Source organism: Rhinopithecus bieti, unplaced genomic scaffold (genome assembly GCF_001698545.2).
Source record: "Rhinopithecus bieti isolate Rb0 unplaced genomic scaffold, ASM169854v2 scaffold_7683, whole genome shotgun sequence".
In the NCBI taxonomy this organism is placed as follows: domain Eukaryota; kingdom Metazoa; phylum Chordata; class Mammalia; order Primates; family Cercopithecidae; genus Rhinopithecus; species Rhinopithecus bieti.
Window position 1 is genome coordinate 668539 of NW_016805834.1, and position 21664 is coordinate 690202.

General features: G+C 36.0%; 1 long non-coding RNA gene across 1 annotated transcript in view; it reads left to right on the top strand.

The window, feature by feature from the left end:
- Window positions 1-21664, top strand: part of LOC108530767 (uncharacterized) — a 227637-nt gene that overhangs the window by 168680 nt on the left and 37293 nt on the right. The window contains exons 4-5 of the long non-coding RNA XR_001885947.1: window positions 7936-8101; window positions 20551-20633. This is a non-coding gene — a long non-coding RNA (uncharacterized LOC108530767). The remainder of the gene's footprint in view (window positions 1-7935; window positions 8102-20550; window positions 20634-21664) is intronic.

Sequence of the window (21664 nt, forward strand, 5' to 3'; positions counted from 1 at the left end):
CCCCATGATAGGCCCCGGTGTGTGATGTTCCCCTTCCTGTGTCCAAGTGATCTCATTGTTCAGTTCCCACCTATGAGTGAGAACATGCGGTGTTTGGTCTTCTGTTCTTGTGATAGTTTGCTAAGAATGATGGCTTCCAGCTGCATCCATGTCCCTACAAAGGATGCAAACTCATCCCTTTTTAATGGCTGCATAGTATTCCATGGTGTATATGTGCCACATTTTCTTAATCCAGTCTGTCACTGATGGACATTTGGGTTGATTCCAAGTCTTTGCTATTGTGAATAGTGCCACAATAAACATACGTGTGCATATGTCTTTATAGCAGCATTTTTAATTGCCAACCTAATGGTCATTCCCCTGGTACTTCTTTCCTAAAAGAGTGCTATTCTCATCTTTTCACCCCTGATATGATGCTTGAATTCTCAAGTTAGCTGAAGTACAATCTGGAAAAGAAAGTAGAAGATGAGCAGAGAAACTTAATGACTGCCTTGATATCATGGGGCTATGTCATTAACTAGCATTGTAATTGTCTTTCTTCCAGAATTCTTATAAGTAAAATAATTAAACCCACTATAAAATTACTCTTAAGTGTATCTTTCATTTATGGCAATATAAACATAGATATAAAGGTAGCATTTAATTATAGGCACAGATCACAAGAAGGAACCAGCTGTAACAATGACAGGTTCCACACAGAGAAAACAGCAGGTCCAAAGGACTCTGACTGGAGCGAGTTTTATAAAAGAGAACATGATGTGTTTTAAGCTTAATGGGAAGGATGACCGTAAATGAAGATGAGGATAAGGATATAGTAGGATCCAGTTTAGGGGGACTTTGTCAGACAGGATAAGGTATTTGACTTCATTCTAAGCATACTGGAGGCATTAAATGGTCTAATCTAGAGAGTGACATTCTCTGATTCATATTTTAAAGAAATTATACCGAAGGAATACAGGTTGAACCATTGGTGGAGCCTGGCAGAAGTCTAGAAAAAAGCTATGGTGTTGTGGACTTAGTAACAGTGGAGAAGAAGTAGATGGCCAAATAGGAAGAGCTCTGGTCTGCAGCTCCCAGTGTGATCGACGCAGAAGATGGGTGATTTCTGCATTTCCAACTGAGGTACCCGGTTCATCTCACTGGGACTGATCGGGCAGTGGGTGCAGCCCACGGAAGGCAAGCTGAAGTAGGGTGGGGCATCGCCTCACCCGGGAAGCAAAAGGGGTCAGGGGATTTCCCTTTAATAGCCAAGGGAAGCTGTGACAGACCACCTGGAAAAACGAGGCACTCCTGCCTGAATACTGTGCTTTTCCCAAGGTCTTAGCAACTGGCAGACAAGGTGATTCTCTCCAGTTCCTAGCTCGATGGGTCCCACGCTCATGGAGCCTTGCTCACTGCTAGGGCAGCAGTATGAGATCCATCTGTGATGCTGCAGCCTGGCTTGGGGAGGGGTGTCTGCCATTACTGAGGCTTGAGTAGGTAAACAAAGTGGCCAGGAAGCTCGAACTAGGTGGAACCCACTGCAGCTCCACAAGGCCTACTGCCTCTAGACTTCACCTGTGTGGGCAGGGCATAGCTAAACAAAAGGCAGCAGACAACTTCTGCAGACTTAAACATCCCTGTCTGACAGCTCTGAAGAGGGTAGTGGTTCTCCCAGCACAGTGTTTGAACTCTGAGAATGGACAGACTGCTGCCTCAAGTGGGTTCCTGACCCCCGTGTAGCCTAACTGGGAGACACTTCCCAGTAGGGGCCAAGAGACACCTCATATAGGTGGCTCCTCTTTGGGACGAAACTTCCAGAGAAAGAATCAGGCAGCAATATTTGCTGTTCTGCTATATTTGCTGTTCTGCAGCCCCTGCTGGTGATATCCAGGCAAACAGGGTCTGGAGTGAAACTCCAGCAAGCTCCAACAGACCTGCAGCTGAGGGACCTGTTAGAAGGAAAACTAACAAACAGAAAGAAATAGCATCAACATCAACAAAAAGTTCATCTATACCAAAACCCCATCTGTAGGTCACTAACATCAAAGACCAAAGGTAGATAAAAACCACAAAGATGGGGAGAAACCAGAGCAGGAAAGCAGGAAATTCTAAAAATCAGAGCCCCTTTTCCCCTCCGAAGTATTGCAGCTCCTCGCCAGCAACAGAACAAAACAGGACAGAGAACGACTTTGACAAGTTGATAGAGGTAGGTTTCAGAATGTCGGGAATAACAAACTTCTCCGAGCTAAAGGAGAATGTTTTAACCCATTGCAAGGAAGCTAAAAACCTTGAAAAAAGTTTAGATGAATGGCTAACTACAATAAACAGTCTAGAGAAGACCTTAAATGACTTGATAGAGCTGAAAACCATGGCACAAGAATGTCGTGACACATGCACAAACTTCAGTAGCTGATTCGATCACATGGAAGAAAGGGTATCAGTGATTGAAGATCAAATTAATGAAATAAGGCAAGAAGACAAGGTTAGAGAAAAAAGAGTAAAAAGAAATGGACAAAGTCTCCAAGAAATACGGGACTATGTGAAAAGATGAAATATATGTTTGATTCGTGTACCTGAAAGTGATGGGGAGAATGGAACCGGTTGGAAAACACTCTTCAGGATATTATCCAGGAGAACTTCCCCAACCTAGCAAGGTAGACCAACATTCAAATTCAGGAAATACAGAGAACACCACAAAGAAACTCATCGAGAAGAGTAACCTTAGGATACATAATTGTCAGATTCACCAAGGTTGAAATGAAGGAAAAAGTGTTAAGGGCAGCCAGAGAGAAAGGTCGAGTTACCCACAAAGGGAAGTCCATCAGACTAATAGCGGATCTCTTGGCAGAAACCCTACAAACCAGAAGAGAGTGGGGGCCAATATTCAACATTCTGAAAAGAATTTTCAACCCAGAATTTCATATCCAGCCAAACTAAGCTTCATAAGTGAAGGAGAAATAAATTCCTTTACAGACAAGCAAATGCTGAGAGATTCTGTCACCACCAGGCCTGCCTTACAAGAGCCTCCTGAAGGAAGCACTAAACATGGAAAGAAACAACCAGTACCAGCCACTGCAAAAACATGCCAAATTGTAAAGACCACTGATGCTATGAAGAAACCACATCAATTAACGGGCAAAATAACCAGCAAACATCATAATGACAGGATCAAATTCACATGTAACAATATTATCCATAAATGTAAATAGGTTAAATGCCCCAATTAAAAGACACAGACTGGCAAATTGGATAAAGAGTCAAGACCCATCAGTGTGCTAAATTCAGGAGACCCATCTCACGTGCAAAGATGTACATAGGCTCAAAATAAAGGGATGGAGGAAGATCTACCAAGCAAATGGGAAGCAAAAAAAGCAGGGGTTGCAATCCTAGTCTCTGATAAAACAGACTTTAAGCCAACAAATAACAACAGAGACAAAGAAGGCCATTACATAATGGTAAAGGGATCAATTCAACAGGAAGAGCTAACTATCCTAAATATATATGCAACCAATATAGGAGCACCCAGATTCATAAAGCAAGTCCTTACAGACATACAAAGAGACTTAGACTCCCACACAATAATAATGGGAGACTTTAACACCTCACTGTCAATATTAGATCAACAAGACAGAGGGTTAACAAGAACATCCAGGAACTGAACTCAGCTCTGCAACAAGCAGACCTAGTAGACATATACAGAACTCTCCATCCCAAATCAATAGAATATACATTTTTTCTCAGCACCACATAGCACTTATTCTAAAATTGACCACATAGTTGGAAATAAAGCACTCCTTAGCAAATATAAAAGAACAGAAATCACAAGAAACTGTCTCTCAGACAAAAGTGCAAATTAGAACTCAGAATTAAGAAACTCACTCAAAACTGCACAACTATATGGAAATTGAACAACTTGCTCCTGAATGACTACTGGTTAAATAATGACATGAAGGCAGAAATAAAGAGGTTATTTGAAACCAATGAGAAAAAAGACATAATGTACCAGGATCTCTGGGACATATTTAAAGCAGTGTGTAGAGGGAAATTTAAGGCACTAAATGCCCACAAGAGAAACCAGGAAATATCTAAAATCGACATCCTAACATCACAATTAAAAGAACTAGAGAACTAGAGCAAACAAATTCAAAAGCTAGCAGAAGGCAAGAAACTAAGATCAGAGCAGAACTGAAAGAGATAGAGACACAAGGAACCCTTCAAAAAGTCAACGAATCCAGGAGCTGGTTTTTTGAAAAGGTCAACAAAATTAATAGACTGCTAGCAAGACTAATAAAGAAGAAAAGAGAGAAGAATCAAATAGATGCAATAAAAATTGATAAAGGGGATATCACCACTGATCCCACAGAAATACATACTCCCTAACTCATTTTATGAGGCCAACATCATCCTCATACCAAAGCCTGGTAGAGACACAACAACAAAAAAGAGAATTTTAGATCAATATCTGTGATGAGCAATGATGTGAAAACCTCAATAAAATACTGGCAAATCAAATCCAGCAGCATATCAAAAAGCTTATCCACCACGATCAAGTTGGTTTCATCCCTGGGATGCAAGGCTGGTTCAACATACACAAATCAATCAGCGTAATCCATCACATAAACAGAACCAATGACAAAAACCACATGACTATCTCAACAGATGCAGAAAAGGCCTTCAACAAAATTCAACAGCCCTTCATGGTAAAAACTCTCAATAAACTAGTTATTGATGGAACATATCTCAAAATAATAAGAGCTATTTATGACAAACCCACAGCCGATGTCATACTGAATGTTCAAAAACTGGAAGCATTCCCTTTGAAAATGGGTACAAGACAAGGATGCCCTCTCTCACCGCTCCTATTCAACATAATGTTGGAAGTTCTGGCCAGGGCAATCAGGCAAGAGAAAGAAATAAAGGTATTAAATTAGGAAAAGGGGAAGTCAAATGTTCTCTGTTTGCAGATGACATGACTATGTATTTAGAAAACCCCATCATCTCAGCCCAAAATCTCCTTAAGCTGATAAGCAACTTCAGCAAAGTCTCAGGATACAAAATCAATGTGAAAAAAATCACAAGCATTCCTATACAACATTAACAGACAAACAGAGAGCCAAATCATGAATGAACTCCCATTTGTAATTGCTACAAAGAGAATAAAATACCTAGGAATCCAACTTACAAGGGATGTGAAGGACCTCTTCAAGGAGAATTACAAACCACTGCTCAGTGAAATAAAAGAGGACACAAACAAATGGAAGAACATTCCATGCTCATGGATAGGAAGAATCAATATCTTGAAAATGGTCATACTGCCCAAGGTAATTTATAGATTTAGTGCCATCCCCATCAATGAGTTTCTTCACAGAATTGGAAAAAAACTACTTTAAATTTCACAGGGCACCAAAGAAGAGCCCACATTGCCAAGACAATCCTAAGTAAAAAGAACAAAGCTGGAGGCATCATGCTACCTAACTTCAAACTATACTGCAAGGCTACAGTAACCAAAACAGCATGGTACTGGTACCAAAACAGAGATATAGAACAATGGAACAGAACAGAGCCCTCAGAAATAATACCACACATCTACAGCCATCTGATCTTTGACAAACCTGAGAGAAACAAGAAATGGGGAAAGGATTCCCTATTTAATAAATGGTGCTGGGAAAATTGGCTAGCCATAAGTAGAAAGCTGAAACTGGATCCTTTCCTTACTCCTTATACGAAGATTAATTCAAGATGGATTAGAGACTTAAATGTTAGACCTAATACCATAAAAACCCTAGAAGAAAATCTAGGTAGTACCATTCAGGACATAGGCATGGGCAAGGACTTCATGTCTAAAACACCAAAAGCAACGGCAGCAAAAGCCAAAATTGACAAATGGGATCTAATTAAACTAAAGAGCTTCTGCACAGCAAAAGAAACTACCATCAGAGTGAACAGGCAACCTACAGAATGGGAGAAAATTTTTGCAATCTACTCATCTGACAAAGGGCTAATATCCAGAATCTACAAAGAACTCAAACAAATATACAAGAAAAAAACAAACAACCCCATCAAAAAGTGGGCAAAGGATATGAACAGACATTTCTCAAAAGAAGACATTCATACAGCCAACAGACACATGAAAAAATGCTCATCATCACTCGCCATCAGAGAAATGCAAATCAAAACCACAATGAGATACCATCTCACACCAGTTAGAATGGCAATCATTAAAAAGTCAGGAAACAACAGGTGTTGGAGAGGATGTGGAGAAATAGGAACACTTTTACACTGTTGGTGGGATTGTAAACTAGTTCAACCATTATGGAAAACAGTATGGCAATTCCTCAAGGATCTAGAACTAGATGTACCATATGACCCAGCCATCCCACTACTGGGTATATACCCAAAGGATTATAAATTATTCTACTACAAAGACACATGCACACGTATGTTTATTGCGGCACTATTCACAATAGCAAAGACTTGGAATCAACCCAAATGTCCATCTGTGACAGACTGGATTAAGAAAATGTGGCACATATACACCATGGAATACCAAGCAGTCATTAAAAAAGGATGAGTTCATGTCTTTGCAGGGACATGGATGAAGCTGGAAACCATCATTCTCAGCAAACTATCACGAGGACAGAAAACAAAACACCACATGTTCTCACTCATAGGTGGGAAATGAACAATGAGAACACTTGGATGCAGTGTGGGGAACATTATAAACCAGGGCCTGTCAAGAGGTGGAGGGCTGGGGGAGGGATCGCATTAGGAGAAATACCTAATGTAAATGATGAGTTGATGGGTGCAGGAAACCAACATGGCACATGTATACCTATGTATCAAACATGCACGTTCTGCACATGTACCCTAGAACTTAAAGTACAACAATAATAATAATAATAAAGAGTATTGAGGCTTTAGGTATAGAAACAACCTCAAGTTTTAGCTTTGATAGTGTTAGCAGCAATGGTGATAATGGGGGATTTGGGGGAGAAAATTCTGTCTCAAGCACCTCGCTGCTCCACTATTCTTCCACTGAGGCATTGGCAATGGCAGTGGTGGTGGTGGCATGCTGATGATAATGGTGCTGGTGATGGTGGAGATGGTAGTTGTGGTACAGGTGCTGATGGTGGTGGTGGTTTTGGTGATGGTGGTAGTAATGGTTGTGATGGTGATACTGATGGTGATTGTGGCAATGGCGGTACTGGAGGTAGAAGCAGTGGTGGTAATTAGTGTGTTATATTATGTATGGCCTTAAAGTTATCAAAGCATTATTCCACATTTTTTCATGGTAGAAAAGAAAAAAAAATAACAGTGGAGAAGAACACAATTTAAAGATTTGATATGCATTTTGCCGGATCTATGAGACTTGAAAATGAGTTGGATATATGAGTTAAAGAAGGAGAAGACTGAAGAATGACTCTTTAGTTCTTTGGTTGGCCTTTTAACTAAAAACACTCAAGTGTTTAGACAGAAGAAGAGCATATAAATATTATATAAAATATATGCATCTAGTATGAAATAAATGAAACCTCTGCTTATGGAATTCAAACTTTTTGATCATACAAAAATGTTGTTACTAAACACCTACTGTAAGTTTGATTTTGTGTCACTGATTAGGGATTAAAGACATAGATGAGATAGCCCCTACCTAGCAAGGACTCATAAACCTAAGAGATAGTTATGTAAAGAGCTCTCTCAACTGTATTAGATATTCTTAAAAAAGCATATATAAGGACTTATGAATACCTAACATAGTAACTGCATAATCGTTAAGTGTCTTTTGTTCGAGATTGAAATTGGAAACTGCTTTAGAGAAGGTCATTTTTTTTTTTACTTCCTTGTTGCCCTCACAGTACCAAGAAAAAACTGCAAGGCATATAATGGTAGTCCAAAAGTTTGGAAGTCTAGAGCTGTATATTTATTTAATAAGCAATATACGCTTTCCAATAGAGATGTAAAAAGCAAATTCTGAGTATAAACTTCTTTGTAAGTGCTTCCTTGTTCTTTTGCAAAGTCCAAAATAATCATCTGGAGAAGAATGGCCTCTTCTTCAAGAAAAACACCACAAAACAGTTGGTACCATTAAACACAATTCCTCCATCTTTCAGAAAACAAGGTAAATGACTAATGATAAAAGGCTAAGTAAAAAAGGATGTGTTTTATGTATTAATATTTTGGTAAAATGAAATCTATTTAAGTTTTCATACTGATTTATAACATCTTCACTTGAAAAAGTTCTAAATTCCAGTTTAACTCTTTGTTTAAATGGGTTAAAATAAAGCTGTTCAAGACAGTGCCTCTGTATCCCACTAAGACCAGAACCAGCAGTGCAGGTGTCCTTCAAAACTAGAATGCAGCCAAGTATGCATATGTTCTCTCATGCTGAGAGAGGACATGCAGGTGACCTGATCCTCTGGCCAACTGGCAATGGCCATGTTGACAGATTCACTGTTTTTTTTTTTTTTTTTTCCTTTTGCTAGAAGGGAAGATAAGAATATTCTTAGACACACAAACACACAGACACAAACACACATATACATACTATATATAGCGATATATATGAGATATATTATATATATAATGTGTGTGTGTGTGTGTATATATATATATAGAGAGAGAGAGTTACATTTATTGCAGTATAGCTTGCTTGTTAATTTTAGTAGAAGAAAGGCCTAAAGTTAATCAGCTTTGGCCTCATTATCACAGTTAGTGGAAATCATTAGAGTTGGCTGCAGGGAAAACAAGGATAATTTGTCCATCCAAGAAAAGGAATTAAACATTGCAAAATAAAAACCCTAACACTGCAGTGTAATGGTATGAAAAGATTAAATTGTACAGAAATGTTTTAGTTCTAAACAAGAAATGCACAAAGTAACATATTCCCAAATTGAATTATAAGTTTTCTTGATCCTTCAAAATTCAAGTTAGTTATTTTGTTAAGAACCATGACATCTGTCATGACCTTAATTTTATGGTTTTACTATTCTCCATACGCCTTTCTTTCTTTTTTCTTAACATTTAAACTGACTCCTTCATACTTTACTATAAAAGACATTTACAAAACAGATACTCGCAAGAGTTTTAGACAAGTTCACAGCCTGAAGCACTGAACTCTATTTGGTAGATATATAATGTAATGCTTTAATTTCTAACCTGCAGCAGCTTACCCAAAGATTTAAAATGCTTTGGGGATTAATCTATTGTTGAAAAGCACTTTTCAGACAGAACCATTTAAGAATAACTCTAATGAATAGATGCAAGGACTTTTGTTAGGTCAATCATATTAAGGTAAAAGGCTATTTTTGCATTTGACCCAACTCTGACAGATAATGAGTTTTAACTAAACCCCAGTCTTCTTTAAGAAATAATCTTCCTCTACTTAAATACAGTAACTAAGTGTTCTCAGTTAATATACTTATCTCAAATTTGCAGTTACTCCATAGAATAACATGAAGGCAAACAAATAAATATGTTCGGAGATGAGTTATGATAAGGCAATTAGGCAAAAATCTATAAATATGTGTATCAAAATAGTATAAATGCTTATGTATGAATCTTGGATTAGTAATATTTATCTGGATTTGGGACGGGTCTGGAAGAATGTCTGAATCTTGGATTTCACCTACTTGGTGTGATAACTTCAAAAAGCCTAGTTATCTCTAAGATTTGTTTTCTCATTTTTATTGTCTTCCTCGTCTTTTCTCTTCTCCACCTTCTTTCCTCTCTCTCTCCTTCCTGACATATTGTATTGTAGAGTTGCACAGTGAAATCGATAGAATATCTGATAATGATAAGTGCTATGGGGAAAAATACAGCAAGGAAAGGGATTGAAAGTGCTGAGAAGAAATGTTTGCTATTTTACACTAGGTGGTCAAGGAAGTTTCTGCTTATTAAGAAAATGACAAGTGAGCAGACTCAAAGGAGTTAAGACATAAGGTTTATCAGGCTCTCTGGCAGAAGATCATACTAGAAAAAGGGAACAACAAAGAAATTCTTTGAGTTAGAGAATGGCTGATGTGTTCAAGAAAGAGTCAGAACTAGTCAATGAAGCTAGAGTGAAGTGAGCTGGGCAGATGATGCCAAAAAGTTAGTTAAAGGATATTGAATTATGTGGTACAAAATTAGGTAGTCATATAGGTGGCTGTGATGACTTTAAACTATCTGATTCTAATTTAAAATCCAAAGCTGGATTTTGCAAAGAACAGTGAAATGTTTTAAATGACTCTGTCTTGCCTCTACACTTAGAACACCCTCTACAGGAGCAGGACAAAAAATATGAAAAATGATGATGGTCTATAATTAAGGTGAAGGCGGTAGAGTTGGTGAGAATTGATTTGATTATGTTTGCATTTTGAATGTATTTCTTTTAATAGTTAGATTTTATGGAGTATTTTTATACTAAAAGATTGAGCAGAAAATATAAACATTATCAATATATTCTCTCTCCACATCCTCGCAGATTCCCCCATATTGACATCTTGCATTAGTATGGTACATTTGTTAAAAATGCTGAAAAAATGATAAGTTATTATGAAATACAATCCATAATTTAGATTTGTGTTCTAAAGTCCTATGGGTTTTAAAAAGTGTCAACTATGACAATATCATACCTAATCTGACTGCCCTTAAAGTCCCCTGTAATCCACATATTCTTCCCTTTCTTCTTCTCCCTGAACCCCTGTGAATCACTGATCTTTTAACTGTCCCTATAGTTTTGCCTTTTCCAAAATGTCCTATAGTTGCAAGTATACGGTATGTAACCATTTCGGATAGGCTTCTTTGATTTAGCAATATATTTAAGGTTCCCCCATATCTTTAAAAAACAACAAAAAAAGCAGTGTCATTGAGGTAGAATTGGTGTACAATAAACTACACATATGTCAAATATACATTTTGGTAAGTTTCTGTTTATCATGTTAACAATTTTTTAGTGTACAGTTTAGTAGTATTAAGCACATTCATGTTGCTGTGCAATGGGTCTCAAGAACTTTTTCATCTTGTAAAACTGATACCCTGTACCCGTTAAACAAACTTCTGATTCCCTCCTCTACCCAGGCCCTGACAACCACCATTATACTTTCTATTTCTATGAAGGTGACTACTTCAGATACCTCATAAAAGTGTAATCGTATAGGACTGAAGTTGTCTTTCCTGAATATAGCAAATGTCTGGTGTATAATGGGCTCTCAATAAACAAATATTAAGTAGATGGCAATGGCTAATCATGAGGGAATAATATTAATAAATATGGATCAAAAGACCTCACATATCATATACTAACATAATTTTCAGACTATTGATACTTAAAAACATCCTTTAAAATTGGAATAAAACTTAACCTTTCAAAAATTATAGCAACAGAAAACAAAAAAATAAACTAACTTTGGGAGGCCGAGGCGGGAATATCATGAGGTCAGGAGATCGAGACCATCCTGGCTAACACAGTGAAACCCCGTCTCTACTAAAAATACAAAGTGGGGGGTGCTTGTAGTCCCAGCTACTCTAGAGTCTGAGACAGGAGAATGGTGTGAACCCGGGAGGTGGAGCTTTCAGTGAGCCGAGATCACACTACTGCACTCCAGCCTGGGCGACAGAGCTAGACTCCAACACACACAAAAAAATAAAAATAAAAAATACGGTGGCTCGCGCCTATAATCCCAGCACTTTGGGAGGCTGAGGCAGGTGGATCACGAGGTCAGGAGATGGAGACCATCCTGGCTAACATGGTGAAACCTTGTCTCTACTAAAAAAATACAACAAATTAGCCGGACGTGGTGGCAGGCACCTGTAGTCCCAGCTACTGGGGAGGCTAAGGAAGGAAAATGGTGTGAATCTGGGAGGTGGAGCTTGCAGTGAGCCCAGATCACGCCACTGCACTCCAGCATGGGGGACAGAGCAAGACTCCATCTCAAAATAAATAAATAAATAAATATAAAAATAATAAAAAATAAAATAAAATAAAACAAAAATAAACCAACAACAAAAGAGCAAAATAGGTCAACCCAGTAGCATATTTGTTAATCAAAAAAGTATAAGTACTATTACATATCATCAACCTAATTATTTTACTTCTTTTCTTCACTTATAAATGCTGATCTCGATAGTGTCAATTTCAAAGTTCCTTTCAATAATTTTCCTATTATATGAATGACTTTTCCAGCCTCTCTTAAATTTTCAGCTAAGGTGTGTTGCTAGTGGGAATGATAGAAATTTTTGAAAGAATGTTACAATAAAACAGCATTTAGCAAATAAAGTACATATCCAGGGATCAACATGGAAATGGCATGAAGTTCTGTAGCACTTTCTTTGTGCTATGTGCTCTACCTTTTATAATTTAATTAGTTGCTGCTATCAGATGACACATGCATATGGATTTGCTGTCAAGTGCTTAATTTTTTTATTGAAATTCTGATAGAAAAGTTACAAGTGTTTTTTCTCACTAAATGTTTGCTGTAAGTTTATGTGCATATTTCCCATAATTACTTCATACATAATGTCATAGCATGTTGACATTCCAACATGTTTCTGAAGGCTAGCTACAGAGTCATTGTTTATGTATACAGTATTTATACATTCCCACAAATTATTTAGCTTGTATTAAAGAAAATGACAAAACTTAAACGTGTATTAAAAATTATCTCTGACATTTAAGGCAGGTTCAATAGCTGCAGTGCAGCAATTATTGCAGCCGTATGGAGCCATGACGTGACATGTAGATTTTATTTTCAAGTCGGTTGATACGCATACCCAGTGAGCAGTCATACCACCCTTCCTGTAGTCAGAAAATGAAGATTTGTTACAATTAGACTTCCAGAAATCTTTTCTTTCTTTTAGGCCATTATTTAATAAGGTTTATGAAATAGGGTTTCATCAGACTGCTCTTCTGTACCTCAACAAAAATAAACTAAATAACAACACAAAACAAAAGATATAGCAGCATTGCTCTTACGCAAATTTGCCTTGAATGTTACTTTGTAGTAATAAATGGCAAGGAATGAAAGAAGATTCTTTCTCATTAAAAATGCAAGTGATGCATGGTAGAAAATAATGAAAGGAAGAAAAAATAAAATATTTACTTAATAAAGACAAGAATAGTAAACTATTATTAAAAATTGTGAATTTTTTAAATTAAAAAAAGCAAATAAGTGAAATACTATAGCATAAAGGTTAATAATCAAAGTTGAAATGATCACCTCCTATTTAATGTGACTTAAGACATGAGGAATCTGTCCAACAGTTATATTAATAATCCTGTCTCATACATATTTTGAAGATTTACTTTATAATTACACGTGAAATGCTTAAAACAGATTGGGTATGTGGTACATGCTTGTTAAAAGTTAACTATTAATATTCTTGGGCCAGGCGTGGTGTCTCACGCCTGTAATCCCAGTACTTTGGGAGGCCGAGGCGGGCAGATCACGAGGTCAGGAGATAGAGATCATCCCGGCTAACATGGTGAAATCCCGTCTCTACTAAAAGGCACAGTGGTGGAAGCCTGCAGTCCCAGCTACTCAGGAGGCTGAGGCAGGAGAATGGCGTGAACCTGGCAGGCGGAGCTTGCAGTGAGCTGAGATGCGCCACTGCACTCAAGCCTGGGCGACAGACCGAGACTCCGTCTCAAAAAAAAAAAAAAAAAAAAAAAAAAAAAAAAACAAAACAAAACAAAAAAAAAACATACATATATATATATAATAACATAAACAAAGGTTAACTATTAGTATTCTTAAGATGCTTTGGATGCTTAATTTTGGAGGTATAGAAGAATACTGACCCTGAGTTAAGGGTTTTTTTGAGAATATAAACCGTCTTCATGTAAGTGGGTGCGCAGGAAATTGTGTTCTCATGAAACTCGAGGTTTCAGGAATACTGAGAAATCATGCTGAAGATATGAAGATATGTGGGAAAGGATGGGGAAGTTCCTTTATAATGATGTGGGTATTATGGAGGCCACAGTGTATAGATTTTTGTAGGCGATAGAAGTGCTGATCGCTGAATTAACAACAAGAAAGCCCATAGCTCTGTGATAAGGGCAGCATATTGCAGGGACTTGTTCTTCAGGCATTGATCAAGAGAAACAGGCATATCGACCAATGCGGTCGATTTTCTCCCCAACATTCTTTGGGATAATAGTGGCCATGTGAACTTTCCAGGATATGTTTGAAGCCTTGAAAAAAATGTGCTTTGGTTACAAATGGAGCCACACACTGTCCCTGATCCACAGGCGTTTGTCACAGGTGGTTCTGTGGCAGCTGGCGGTGTACTAAAAGATCCCACAGGAGTGAGGTCTCAGTTGAAGACTAGTGGTTTCAACCAAGTTAAGACTCTGAAAAGTCTCCATTTGGGTTCTCTTTACAGCGTTTTGGGATGATTAAATGAGTTAATATATATAAAGCACTTAAAATCGTGCTGGAATATTGTAAGCAGTCAAAAAAAGAGCTTGTTTCCATTTTCTGTTCCTTGTTTTCTTTTCTTTTCTTTTCTTTTTTTTTTTTTAAATAAGAACAATGTAAACTATATCAAATGACCCTATCATATACTACCAGGAAACCACAAACCAATGAAATATAAACTTTTCAGAAGAATCAGAGAAATATTGTACCAAAAAGAGCACCACACTTACTGTAAAAATCTTCCATTTTAATCTTGCATCCACTTCCAAATTTCAGCATGATCTTGAGCTGGTAAGCTGAATTCTTCTGGCTTAAGCATCCTCATCTATGAGGTGGCAATTGTCACATACATCTATACTTCCTAAGGGACCCTTAGGGCACAAGAGCCTTGTAAATTGTGAAGATGTATTTATTAAATATGCTTATACATAAGTAAATGTAACAGCATTATCAATTATTAATAAATTGAAAACTGTATATTTTTCTTATTATTTCCCCTGAGTAGTGGGGATGACATGTGAATTGCTAGATTAATAAAGATTAACGGCTTAAAATGTTAAATTGAATAAAGATTACTGAAGAATTCTACAAGAAAATATCCTTTTTCTTATATATGTATATGTTATATATTTATAGATTACATTTGCATAGTGCTTTGTAATTTTATTTCTTTGGAAATTTATTGATTTTCTGATTATCCCTTCAAATATTTAGGGTTTCTATTACTGTCAATAGAAGATGCTCAAATTAAATGCACCGAAGCGAAAAAGGCTAATAATTCTGTCATTAGTGACACACAACAAAGTGTTGATCCTCCAGAAAATCCAAAAGCACCCCAGTTGAGAAAAGCTGGAACTATTTAAAAGGAAAATATCTGGGACAAATAACCCTCTTCTTAGGTATTTTTAGTTCTGTTTGTAGCTTCTTGAAAAGGTTTATAGATAATGTCATATACTATCTGTAAAATGTTAGTGGCAGTGCTTAGAATAATATAATTTTACTTAATTTAGATTTACCTAATTCTCCCTTCTGACTTCTATGGAAGATTAAATTAGAAAAGGGGAAAATATTCAAGTAATTCTAAGATGAAAACTTTCTAAGCAGATCCTCTACCTTTTCATAGGAAATGCCAGGAATCCTAGCCAAAAGAATGTTATGTATCCATTTGAAAGAAATTATTTGAAAATGTCAAGCTGACCTCAATGTAGGTTTTAATATTAGATATTCATTATGATAAAAGAAAAGAATATAAAAAGGGTATACTCATCTAATTACACAAATTATTTAGGTACAACCATGATATTTCACAAATCAGCTCACAGATCAGCTTCCTACCATTCTGAAAATGTAGATGAAACAACAAAACAAATGTCTTCAGAGGTAAATTACAAAAAGAGAGAAAAAGTTGTGAGAAATGAGGGTATAATTAGCAATACATTTTCAAAAAATGCAGCTTGTAGACAAAATTACCTCTATGGTTCATCTGGTCTTTCTCACTATTTCCCACCCTGCTGAGTAGAGAAATTTCCGTTTGTTCAAATCTCTTCTTCAGTTTTAAATCGTTTCATTTCACTTTCTTTATTCAGTCTACTTTAAAATTGAAGGAGCTGTCATTGAGCTGTTCATAGGCATTGGCAATGATGTCTGTCTAATCATTGCTTGTTCTTCTGGCAACTGCAGCTAAAACCTGTAGCTGGTGACCTTGTGAAGTCCTTTCTTTCTTCTTTGTCTTTTAACTTCTAGAACATTCTTAGTGTAGTTATTTTAAAATCTGGTTCTGGGAAGTCTCATATTTGGGTCCCTCATAGGTCATGTTTCCAGACAAAATACAGAATGTCCAGTTGAATTTGAATGTCAGATAAGGGCTGAATAAAATTCTAGATTAACAATGAATAATTTTTTAGTATAAATATGTTCCACATATTGCTTGGGATATTCAATGTTTTTCTGAAATTCAAATTTAACAGGGTGTCTTCTGTCTCCTGTGTTATTTGGCATATACGAAAAACTGATCCTTAAATTTATATTTATATCTATAGATTACATTGATTCTTTTGGTTTGTATAATTGTCTTCCTCTTTAAGTGTATTTATTTGTTTATTTATTTTACATTGTGTATTATACATATTAGCAAAATTACAGAAATAGTAAGGTCTCATATGAAATTATCCTCTCTTAAAAAAGTACGCTTGCTTTTGGCAGGTACTTTGAGAGACTAGCAATTCAGTAGCAACTTAATCAAATTTCAGGGATTGCATAGATTTAAAGCTGAGCCTCAGCTCTTTTGAGTTTCAACTACTCATTGATCATACTTATCTTAAATTGCGATGGTCTCACCAGATTACCATCTCTGAACTCTGATTTCTGCTTCCTAACAGGGCAGGGCTGTTAAAAAAAAAGTGTTCGTTGTTGTTGTTGTTGAAAATACTTAGAAGCCCTGAACTTGCCTCTCTGGCCCTTCATCTTCCCATAGATGCTGGCCTAAGTCTTCTTCATAATTTTACATGTTTTATGCTTCCAAGATGGTGTTTTTGTCTAGATTTTCTAAATATTTTCAGCAAGAGGTTTAGTTTAAACCATAGCCTGCCTTTACTGAAACAAAGTCTGATATTATTTAATAAATTCTTCTTGAGGATGAGAGGTAAATTCATAGAAAATATAAAGGGGAATATAAACGAGAGTGGTATTCCTTTCTTGACTATCCTAGAGCATATCATATAAGAAAGTGTCTGATTCAATGCCTGGTGCTCTCCCCTTATCCAGTCATGAAGGACAATGGAGAATATTGAATCCTGGTCAAATACAAGTTTCAGTCTTTAGAGGCACACTTTATGGAATTTGTCAATATATTTTGTTTTTAAAAATCCTCTCATAATTCCTGAACCATCACATTGGAATAGTTTAAATATCTCCAGACAGGCAGCAAATTTGTTAATCTTTCAGCTGGTTTGTTAATGAAGAGGCAGTGTTTGTAAGGATTTTATTTAATTCTCTTACACCTGGTTGAGTAAATGTTCTTTTCTATAATAATAATTGATTGCAGCTGCTCTACAAAAGTCACTTTACATCTTCTTAAGAATTGATGATTTACTTTCATAAATACACAGGGAACATAGGATTTTATTTTATATATGATATTTTTAACTTTTTGTGAAGGTATTCTGTATAATACTCACATTCTGTGAAATTTTAGGAGGAATAGAGAAACTTATAGCTAATTTTAACTTAAAGATATTGAATGTATTGGAACAATCTAAGCATGTTTATATTCATCTTAAATATAAATCCAAAATTTGGAAGTGCTTCTATTCTTAAACACAATTATCAATGAATTGAACCAAAGGTATGAGCCCATGTAACAAAATAAAATTAAAAAAAAACAAAGCTAAGCTTCATTAGTCTGACAAAAGCATTGTCAAGTATGTTACATCCAAACTTAAAATAGTATCTTTTGAACCAATAATTTAATTGAAATGTTTACAATATAAAACTTAGGTCATCATTTTCAAAGAGAACAAAGTGTTAATATTTTAGTTCTTCCAATAAAAGTGTGAACTGATCATATTATCATTTGAAAGCAGTATAATATTTGCATGCAAAGGAAAAAGCACAGAGACCTGAATGCAAAATTTATATTGTAGCTTCTAGCTAATGACAAGGATGGTAACTTCAAAGTAGAAAATTCCAGAAATAAACACAATAAAAAATAATAGCAATCAAAATGCCTATCATACCTTTAGGCATTTGGATAAGATATAATGCCATTCGACTGGCAGAAGGTATGTTTCTGTTAATAAGTTTTAGATGCTGAAAGCAAGATGATTATTTATCAAAAAAAGATTTGTTTTCAAGCTCCATTGGTAAAATGACTACATTTTACTTGGGAAGATACAAAAAAATCATGTCTTGTAAGTTAAATAATCTTCCACCAAGCTCAACTAAATAAGTTCGGTTGAAATTCAAATATCTCAAATATGTTAGCCTTATTTCCACAGTAAATTTCCATTTTCCCAAGTTTTAGTGACTATTCTTTTGTTACTAGTTGTATCTTCAGTGGTTGGATGAACCTAAATCGGGGAGATCACTCATGCTAGGTATGGATCACCTTACCCTTCGCCTCTTCATCATATTTTGGCCTATCAGAAACAGTGAAAAGTCAAATGTAAGATGAAAGCCATCAAATGGGGTAAGAAAACTCTGGAGCAGGTCTTAGAAGATATAGACCAGTGCTGTCAAGCTCTCTCTCAAAGTCTGGGAACACAACCATATTTTTAAATAAGCAGCTTCGTGAATTTACATTGGTATTTGGCCATTTGTACACCATTCTTATCACACAATTGATGAATGATAAACTTTCTGAAGTGAAAACCTGCAGCAACCTTCTTGCTCTCTGCAAAAGAAATGAAAGGCACTATTTTGACTATTGTGAAAAAGGCAGAATGTCTTAGAATTATGTGTTAATTTGTTATTATTTTCAAAAGTTCAACTTTTGAAATATGTTTTAGTTGAATGTTATATTAGACATTGGTATCAGAATTTTAAAACCAAATTACTGCTTTTTGAAACCTCAAAACAAATTATACAGTGTATCCTATATATGTACTTATTATTGTTATTTGTGTACACATTAAGATAGTTCTGAATTATTTTATATGTTGTATTCTATATCTTGAAAGTTTTGTTTCCTTGAAACATGCATGCACATAAAAATAAAGTTTAAACAACAGCATGGATGTTACATTTACTTTCTTTTGATCTTTCTGAAAGTCACTCACTGAATTTTACACATGTGGAATAAACAGTGTTTTTTCTAAGACACTGTTGCTGCCTGGAAGTGCCTGCCATCAGCCGTGGTCAGCCCCACTCTGTTCGGCATAGCTGTGGAGGGTGAGCCTTTGGGTCACGTTTTCTTCAAGTTGTTTGCAGGCAAAGTTCCAAAGACAGCAGAAAACTTCTGTGCTTTGGGCACCGTAGAGAAAGGATTTGGTTACAAGAGTTTCTGCTTTCACAAAATTATTCCAAGGTTGATGTGCCAGGGTGGTAACTTCATGCCATAATGGCATTGGTGGCAAATCCATCTGCGAGGAGAAACTTGGTTATGAAAATTTCATCCAGAAACATACAGGTCCTGGCATCTTGTCCATGGCAAATGCTGGACCCAACAAAAATGGTTTCCAAATTTTAATCTGCAATGCCAAGGCTGAATGGTTGGATGGCAACCATGTGGGCCTGGACAAAGTGAAAGAGGGCATGAGGGTATGACTGTTGCGGATGTCACGGAATGACAAAATCAGCAAGAAGATCACCATTGGAAACGGTGGACAACTCTAATACATTTGACTTTTGTTTTGTGTTCAACAGCAAATCATTTCTTCTGTAGCTCAGGAGAGCACCCATCCACCTCATTTGTTCACTATAATCTTTGTGCTCTCACTGAAGTTCTTTAGATTTCTAAAGCCAAGTCACAGTCGTTAAAATTTTGTTACTAAAATCCAGTTTGCTGTCAAATGTTTTGCTGTGAAAATGCTTATAGTGAATAAATAAGTGGTATGCATCCTATTTAAATTAAAACTTAAATCATAAATATCTTTTCAGAATGACGGCTGTACAAATGAAAACCTTTAAATCAACACAGTCTACAGTATCATTTTGATGACTTGAATGATGTGCATTATTGGATTTCAAATAATTTTATCTTCCATGAGACTTTTTAGAAATCCAACTTGTTACTCTTCAATTGACTTGAGTATTGGGTGAGTAGCTATAGTATTAATTCACGAAGTACCTGAACCCCAGGAAAAATAGAAATTATAAAATACGTCAATCTGAGACTCATTAATAATATTTCTTGATTTTTTTGACAGACAGATAATGAATAGTGTTTTTCTTACTGTTGCATATGGTTGTTATTTAATAATATGGATGTTATATTGAGGTATTTTAAGATATTATATTCTATAGCAAAATTTAGGATGATATACATTTTTGAATATACTGTAATTTTTTGTTTTAAATTTTTACAACTAGTGGCTTCTCGTTCAACTATTTTGTAGTGTGTCTCATCTATTTATGTCCACATATGTTAGACAATTTATACATTTTATTGAGCTTTAGGTAAAAGAAACTATTTAACAGTTTAAAAAGTGTGCACTAGAGCAAATTAGTATTTCAGGACTCCAATTATTACAGCTGTTAAATGGAGTGGATCCAAAGGCTGATTAAATGTAACGGATTCCAAAGAATGACTGACACATAGTAAGTACCATATAATTAGACTTAAACTGCTACGATTAATTATACTTTTTATTAAATAAATATATATAAAACTCTACCTATTAAATTAGTATTCAGTCTTTTTCCAGAGTTTTATTCCAAATATAGTTCTGAAGATCTCCAGGGTTGCTTATATTTGTCATTGAATCAGTTTTCTCATGGTCTCCTGGGATAACCTGCCAGGAAATTAAGTGTCCTGATTAGGCTAGATTCTCAAAACAGTGACCATCTGATGTCATTTCCCTTCATCCTTCCGGCCTCATTCTTAGGACAGAACAAGACAAACCATTACCCCTAAAACCCAGTGGTTCCCACATGACGGCCACTTCTAATGCTTTTTTATTTACGTGGATAACATGGGTCCTTGAGAAATGAACATGGTCCTTGAGAAAATAATACTCTTTTTCGCATAATACCCAGGGAGGGCAACGGAGACGTCCCTTGTGTCATAACTTTTTATAAATCATCATCCTCAAGTCTTTGGTGTGTTACTAATGCTCAAATGGCATTTATATTTTTTCTCAGGGGTGGAGTGGGAGACACTTATTCTGCATTAGCTGCACTCTTTGTAGCGAACCAACACCTTATTTCTATATCCTAGACTCTGAAATTGAATTTGATTACTCTAGGAGACTCTCATTTTCTGTATGATGAAATTCCCCTTAGGAAAAAAATGTTAACTTAATTCCTACCTATATTTGATTGAGACTATATGACATAAATTTAAATAAGGAAACATTTGAATATGTTTATTTTGTCTTACGTTTAGTCCTTTACAGGATGAAAAACAATGACATCCTATCATGTGATTTCCAAGTCACTAATTACAATGGTTGTATGTGGGGAGGGAGCACAGCTGAGAGAAGGGATCTAACTCCTTGTGATTAAGTACCAGGCCAAACTGTCCTGTTAAATAATTAAATTCATAGTATGTTGCATTCTGTAGATTTGAGCACTAACACATTTTAACATGCAAATAATTACCTAAAATATTAATTAGGTAAAATACTATA